This window comes from Sprattus sprattus, assembly GCF_963457725.1.
Source record: "Sprattus sprattus genome assembly, chromosome: 9".
Lineage (NCBI taxonomy): Eukaryota > Metazoa > Chordata > Actinopteri > Clupeiformes > Clupeidae > Sprattus > Sprattus sprattus.
The window spans coordinates 27,438,901-27,445,727 of record NC_137928.1 but is presented as its reverse complement, the minus strand read 5'-3'; the positions used below and the strand labels follow the sequence as shown (position 1 = coordinate 27,445,727).

Sequence of the window (6,827 nt, the reverse complement as noted above, 5' to 3'; positions counted from 1 at the left end):
TTTGAGAAGTCATATTCACAGTGTATCAAAATAAGATTACACTGCTTCCAGAAAAACAAAAAATATGTTACAATTTCCCCCAGGATGGGGATTCACAGAGGACATTCCAAGAATTGGGAAAAGCAGGAATCCATTTTAATTTAAGATGTCACACGTTATCCTCTGCACTCTTGGCTATTTCTGGCTTCTCTCTCTCCTTGCTTGATCTCATGGATTTGATGGTATCTTTCCATGTGAACACCTTTTCCTGGTTGTCTACAGCTTCTCACTACTAAATTAAATTAAATTAAGTTTACTGAAAAAATGAAATGTCTTTATAAATGGCATGGTCAAAATGCCTTCCAAAGAAAGCGAAAGAAGCACTGTTGGGTATTCCAATAGAATATGAAACAGATTAGGCATTCCAGCATCCTGTTCTTGTTTTGTTTTGTAGCAGAGGGACTACAGTTTTTGAAAGGAGTGTCAGTGTCGAATGGGTGTTTATGACATACCCTTCAACACACACTCACACACATCCACACATACAACACATACTCACTCACACACTCACACACAGACATCCACACACACAACACATACTCACTTACACATATGCTGGCTCACACAGACATGCAGATTTACACACAATTATCCTCAGGCATAATGCATTGGAATGCCTTTGTGGTGAATATGGTCATTCATCAGCTGAAGCTCTGTGGCAGAATACTGCCACCTTGTGGCGTAGTCTGGTTTGTACAGGCATGGTCAGTTCTGACTGATATTGAAGAGCAGACTGACAAAACCATCCTTAATAAGATAACTGGGTCGTAATCTTTTTGTTTTTCAAATGCAGTTAAAAATGTAGATTCCCAGCAAGCCTCTTGGTGTACTATGACAGGGGCCCCCATTGTATGTACACTTGTTTAATTTACATTTTTTCTTTCAGTGGTTAGCTTATACTCGATAGACTTCATTCTTCAGCCTAACTTTAACCCCATTAGCAAGGACACAAGACAGTAGACCTGCAGGTCGAGAGATGTGTTGTATTTATACAATATATACATATATATGTCTTGTTCCATGTCAGAAATATTTTTACATAGCCTCTATGCTCAAAGTACAATAAAGACAAATCAGATGCTTGTTTTGATATACATTTTGTTTAGTCTTAAAGGTGTGATAGCTATATTTTATGTGTTGTTTGTTGAATAGAAAATAATATATACTGTATGCACTTGGGGACTTTACATGGCATTCCGGAAATAAATATTCTTTATGTGGTTTTCTGTATAATTTATTGTACTGAGCATTTCCTTAACAGTCTTCTTAAGATACAATGATTATTATTATACCCAAACGCTACAGGGTGTCATATAATATCTCAGTCAATGACAAATTGTACACCAAATGCACCAGCCTAGAAGTAAAACTAAGTGTATAACCAGCAATGTCCACAAGGCTTTGGGGTTAAACACAGTTTGATAATACTCTAGTTGTTACACAGGCCTGCATACTTGGGTCAAGTCAAACAGTGGTGATGTCAGAGTTGAACGCAGAGTGGCTCTTCACCGCCACCCAGTGGAATAATGCAGCAGTACTGTCTACACATTTTCCTGACGGGTTCAGGGCAATGTCAGCTCGTTTCAACAGATAAGTGATTAACACCCTAACACACCCATGCACAAGATAGACTTTAATTTATATCCTTGGGAAAACTGGTTTTGCAGTATACTGTTGAAAGTAGTTATATAAAAGCATCCTTTAGGCTAGTTTTTGAGGTTGACAACTAGATACCAGATTGGAGTTATGAGCGTAAATTGTAAGAATTTCAATCATCTAGATAAATAATAGAACGAAATATTGTATGTAAGGGATAATGTAAAATCTGACAGTCTGCATCTACAGCAATGCCTTTGTACCTAAAGCAAATAACACAAAAATACACATAAAATAACACAAACCTACCCCTTTAAAATGCTGTTAGAGAAAAGACCATAGGAGGGATTGTTGAAGAACAGATGAAAAAGGAATCTGAATATATTACTGCGGCATTAAAAGGAAGAAAACAGGCATCTGTCTGTGGCTTTTCCTAACAAGAAATGCCTTGTATACCTTACACAGAGAGGCAGGTATACAATTATCTATTATAGTCATAATATTTTTTTTTCACCGTTTCTCACACCATCTGGAAAACAACTCCCAAAGTGTAGCATGAAGACAGAGTGGAGGCCACCTTGGTCCCTTGAATAGTTGCAATGATGCCTGCTGAGAAACGATGTTTCTCTAAATGGATCCTTTCAAGAGCCAGACCATTAAGTGTTGCCCTAGCACTGGAGGTGTCCTGTTTATCCGTCTCACATGCGTGAGGGCCCAATCCACCACGGATCCGTTATTGCGAGGTTAGTTATTTGATCTATTTTTATCTGTTTTATTTCAATCTTTTCTGTTTTGCAAAGTCTATGCAGTTGGAACAGGTTTACATTTCACAACAAGTTGTGTACTGTTTGGGATAATGTATAGTCGGGCCGTAATTATCGAAAAATAAATCCCAACGTAGCAAACAGGACACCAACGCCCAGCTGAGCCGTGTTGTCTGTTTTCTATTGATCATTGTGACTTGTAACAAGTAAGCAAGTAATTGGTTGCTACGCAACACCTGAAACAAATTTTGTGCTGAGAAGCCTTTAGAGCTCAACAAAACGAAATGTTTTCTATTTACAATGTCCATTTCTTTTAATTTACAAAATGTAAAGGGGCCAGCATGCTTCTTGAAGGCCGATATATACTCAGTTTTTAAGGCCCATATATGCTCAGTTTCAGACGCAACACGTAAGCACGTAAGCACGTAAGCACGTAAGCACGTAAGCGCAAGCAATTCACCGCCAGAACAATAGGCTTGCGTAAAATGGCGTAAGTCTAGAAAAAGGGGCCGACGCACGCAAGATGTGAAAAGACGCGCAAGGGCCTATTGTGCCTGCTCTTGTGCTTGTGTCTCTGAGCATAAACTAAGCTTTAGAGGTCGTTTACATGGACCCTAGTTTGTCAATCTGATACAGATAGCTAATACAGATAGCCCTATCATTTAGACGAGCACTCTCTATCCGCACTCTCTATTCGCAACGATCCAAGTCGGGGGTAGAAAGTGAGTAGATTTGAATCGATACGGGGGCTGGTGTTCGTCTGCACGGATTCACGCAACATGATGACGTCATTGCCCCACGTGATCATTTTGCGATCTCCAACCACTATATATATCACCTGTTCTCCCTCAAAATCTCACTCGTGGTGGGCCTCGAATTCACTGTAATTAACCCAGCCTACTGATTTTTGATTAGCCTCCTATCTTGATCTAATTCTTTTTATTCAAACGTAACATAACTTTCATGTCCACAAATTAAATTGGCCAGCGATTTAATTTGCTTTTTTATTCATAAATGTATGTAAAATGGTCGGAGCAAAGCCTCATGGGAAATGGGATGACAGACATGTCATGTTGTACTGTTCTAAATTCTTTATTATCAATAGAAAATAGAATTAATTTTCGCATATCCTTTAGTCTGACCACTGATTTTATTAACCACCATAATGTAATGTTGCTAATTGGAGCTTGAATGTCTTGTGTAATGTGTTTATCCGTGTGCTGTGCTACTTTACCTTGTGCTGGTCAGTCTCTTCTTCTAGGTTTTTCACGTTTTTTCAGTTGTGTAAATAAAGCGCTACAGCGCCACCCACAGGCGTGGGGTATGTACTACAGCCCGTTCAACACAATCTGGTGGCTCAGCCTCAGACGCAACGCGTAAGCACGTAAGATACACAAGAGCCCCTTGCGCAGTAAAACACCCCCCTGGCGCAAGTCTAGAAAAATCGCCCGACGCACGCAAGACGTGAAAAGACGCGCAAGGGGCTTGCAAGGGCCTCTTGCGCTGAGCATAAATTAGGCTTAAGAAATATTCCATAAAATAAACAACCGCCTAACCTCTGCCTCTAGATGGCAGGCTTGGTACACAATTACTGATTAGATCACAATCTTGAATTCATGAATTCGGTGACATCACTCATATTCAATTTATTCTCTTACTAGAACGTTTTTTTATACAATACAAATGTAAGAGTGTGAGCTCTCAGTGGAGATGAGAACATCACTGAATTCAACCCCTATCACACAAGGGGGATGGACAAATCACCAAAGTTTGGCTGGTTGGTTGACATGCTATCCATGTTAGCGAATGTGGTGGAGTAGTGTGCAGTGATGCTCAGGTGTAACAGTCCCCCTGGGTCCCCTTCTCCAGGCCTGGGGCCACTCATATCTGCCCCAGCTAAGCCGAGGCTTCGCAGGCTCTCGTCTCTCTGTCGGGGGCTGGACAAGTTAGAGGAAGGGGAGACAGAGGTGGCCGTCACAGGGTCTGGAGCCAGGCTGTCGTCTTTCAACTCTTCCCACAAATTTCCTGCACAGAGACAGAGAGAGAGAGAGTGAGAGTGAGAAGGGTAGGCACAAAATTAATCAAACTGAAGTCTGTGTAAGCTAAGTTCATCTGTGATATTCAGCAGTTAGGCTCTCAGTATACCCGGAGTGTCCTTTATTTACCGTGCAGCTGCAGGTCTGTGAGACTGGGGTTGAGGGTGTCGATGTCTGTGCTGAGGTCCCCCTCCAGCAGAAGCTCCTGCATGCTCCCGGAGACGCCGCGGGTGGCCTGCAGGGCAGCACTGTAGCTGGGTGGGGTCTGTGCGAGCAGGGGGGACTCCAGAGAGCCTGAGTTGGGAAGAAGGATGGTGCAAGGCTGCTGTGGAACTGGGCATTGGAAGGGGAATGCAGTAGGATTGCGGGAAAGGTAAGGAGGTTGCTGGCTGGAGGCAGGCGAGGGATAACTGTACTGGGGCAGCCTGAGAGACTGGGGGTTGTGCTCCCTTGGCTGGGCTGGGGCGTAGGGTGAGACTGTGTCAAATCCTTGTGTCCTCACTGTTGGGTATGTCTGTCGCGGGTTTAAATGCGCGGACGTGGATTTCATCTTGTCAGATCTGTCCTCAAGGAGGTGATCCAGCTCGTCTGAAGAAAATAGAAACATTTGGCATGGGTTAGAGACCAGCCGAACAGGCCCGAACAGGAGATAGTTCCGGTTCTTGAACAGATTGTTTGTTATGCTGTTTTATATTTTCAGGTTCCACAGAAGGAGAAATACAGGTCAGACAGGACAGGTCACATTTATGTATATAGCGCATTTGAAGACAACAGGAGATGTACCAGAGTGCTTTCCAGTCAAGGTAAATCAATTGACAATAAAAATAAACAACAGATATGATAAATAAAACATATGAAACATATCGGACATCATAAAGTGAAAGAATAAAAGACCACAACACAATAACAAAGTACAGACTTAAGAAAGAGAGATAAGGAGTAGTAGACTTGAAATACAGGCCTTAACATTCACAGCCTTAAAAACAAACTGTCAAATATTAACCTATCCTGAACCAGAGAGACAATGTAGGGCAGCTAATACAGATGTAATGTGCTTAAACTTTTTGGTCCTAGTTAAGATAAGTCTGGCTACCGCATTTTGGACTACATGTAGCTTGGAGAGTTCTTTACAATAATATTCTTGTATGGTGTGAGAGGATCAACACTAGCAGTTGGGGAACCAAAGATGATCACATCTCAAGTTTAAGGAAGCTATTTCTCATCCAGTATTTGACATCCTCAAGCTGTCAGAAAGGGGCTATAACTCATCATAACCCAACTGGTTATTTGCTTAGCAGTAACAAGAGATTCCACCCCAAGACAGAAATACAGGGTTTTACTGATGATGAATAGATAATGACATCATTTTCATTTTAGGGGGCACTTTAAGGGCTTGCAATGAATCCTGTTAAAGTTCATTCCAAAGTTCATTCTTATCTTTGGTTACTTACTACACTACCCTTCCAACCGGTGGAAAAATACTGTAGAATACTGTCCCATGACCCACTGCTGTAAACACTTTATTTCAATGGTCAGTTCTGCAGAGCCAGCAGAGGCTATGGAACACATTTATCAGCCTTCAGCAGCTGACTTACCCTGTCTGTAACATGACCAAAAATGCAAGCTGTCATTCCCAGTCTAATCCTAAATGAATTTAATTTAATCAACAGTGTAATCCGATTGCTTCTTGTGTGTTGATGATGGCCAATGAAGTTGGGAAAATACTTAATTGAAGTTTGTCACATTTCAGTCATTGGTTCCATTTGACCCATTGGATCCATGGTCATTCCATTCATCTTTGGTATCAGACCCACATATCAACACTATTTGCATACCTTAGTTTTTAGCGGGTGGTACTGTGACACATAATAGATGGTTTTAGTGGTAGAAGTCAACATCATTCCTTGGTAAAAAAAAAAAAAAATAAATCGTAATAACCGATCAGTATCTGATCACAACTGTGGGTCATGTCAATGGCTGTTCCTATGGTGTGTTACCTCGGGTCAGGTGAGTTTCACTTTAGGAGAAATGTTCAAAAGTGGACCTACCTGGCCGGGCCATGCTCTTGCGGATAGTGAGCGGGTCCTTGCGTTGCCATTTTTGCAGCTCGTCCCTCATCTTCTCCACCTTGGCTGGGTTCAGGGCCCAGAGGCAGCCCTTCCGGGAAGCACTGCCACCCTTGTTGTCCACTTTCTGGAAGCACTTGTTGAGCGAGAGGTTATGGCGGACAGAGTTCTTCCAGCCATCAGGAGCTGTCTGATGAAGTGAGAGGAAACAAGACCCTGAAACCAGCTGCTAATACAACCGAAGAGAGAGCACAAATATTTTTTTAATTGTATTAAAATTTCTGTAAGCATTGGGTGACAAAACATCAAAAGGGCCAAATTGTAAC

The 6,827-nt window shown here is 41.8% G+C and overlaps 1 protein-coding gene across 1 annotated transcript in view; it reads left to right on the top strand.

The window, feature by feature from the left end:
* The window catches only part of unc119a1 (unc-119 lipid binding chaperone a1), a 20,361-nt gene extending 20,176 nt beyond the window's left edge, over positions 1 to 185 (top strand). The window contains exon 5 of the mRNA XM_080844306.1: positions 1 to 185. This exon is cut by the window's left edge and continues 445 nt beyond it. The gene's annotated coding sequence lies outside the window, so the exon portion shown is untranslated.
* Positions 186 to 6,827: the final 6,642 nt, after the last annotated feature.